The sequence below is a fragment of the Octopus bimaculoides genome, chromosome 16 (assembly GCF_001194135.2).
Source record: "Octopus bimaculoides isolate UCB-OBI-ISO-001 chromosome 16, ASM119413v2, whole genome shotgun sequence".
In the NCBI taxonomy this organism is placed as follows: domain Eukaryota; kingdom Metazoa; phylum Mollusca; class Cephalopoda; order Octopoda; family Octopodidae; genus Octopus; species Octopus bimaculoides.
Genome location: NC_068996.1, coordinates 49,341,497 through 49,342,304, shown reverse-complemented (window position 1 = coordinate 49,342,304; position 808 = coordinate 49,341,497).

The window sequence follows — 808 nt, the reverse complement described above, 5'->3', positions numbered from 1 at the left end:
AAAATATCTCACCTCTGCATTCCATGATTACAGCTGATAACATTGGTTTGTTAACTGAACCGGTTGATTCTGGTTGTTGATCGTTTATTGTCAGTTCATAATCTCGGCATCTGGTGATATTCACCACTGATACAGTAAAATCCCTTTGCCAGAATAGTAAAATAATTCACATCCAAATATGCTACACTGCATCCTGTGAATTCAATGTACCCTGGCTCAAGTGGTTACATGCTATTTAGCCCATGGCCGGGACCCTGGTAGGTCCTACCACTCCGGATCAGAGTAGACCTTGAAACAACAATGGATAAGAGGTGGTTTTACATTCCTCAAAATACTGGAAGTCCCCAAACATGTGGGCCACTACCAGATGCACATGTAGGACAATGTTAATTGGTATTGTCGTGCATATGTAGGAAAATATCAATTTAATGTTCATTTACAATATCCTAAATTAGAATTGGATTTATAACAGAAGTGTTCTACAAAATCTTGCAAACAATTCCTGATGGCTTGTGCAGATGACTGTTCTTTGATCAAAACACAAAAAGAGACACTTGATGTAATCAATAAAAATTTTAAATCACGAAACTCTGGAAATGGAATTTTAACGGTAAAGTTGGCGCTAATATAATTAATGAGTACTACTAAAGCAGCGCGGACCCGAACGCACTAGCTAGTCGTGAGTGGTCGATCCTAACCCTAACTCTATTCCTAACCCTATCCCTAACCCTAACCCCTATCCCTAAACACGTATTCATTTGCACACACGGGTTAGGGATAGGGTTAGGGTTAGGGCTAGGGATAGGGA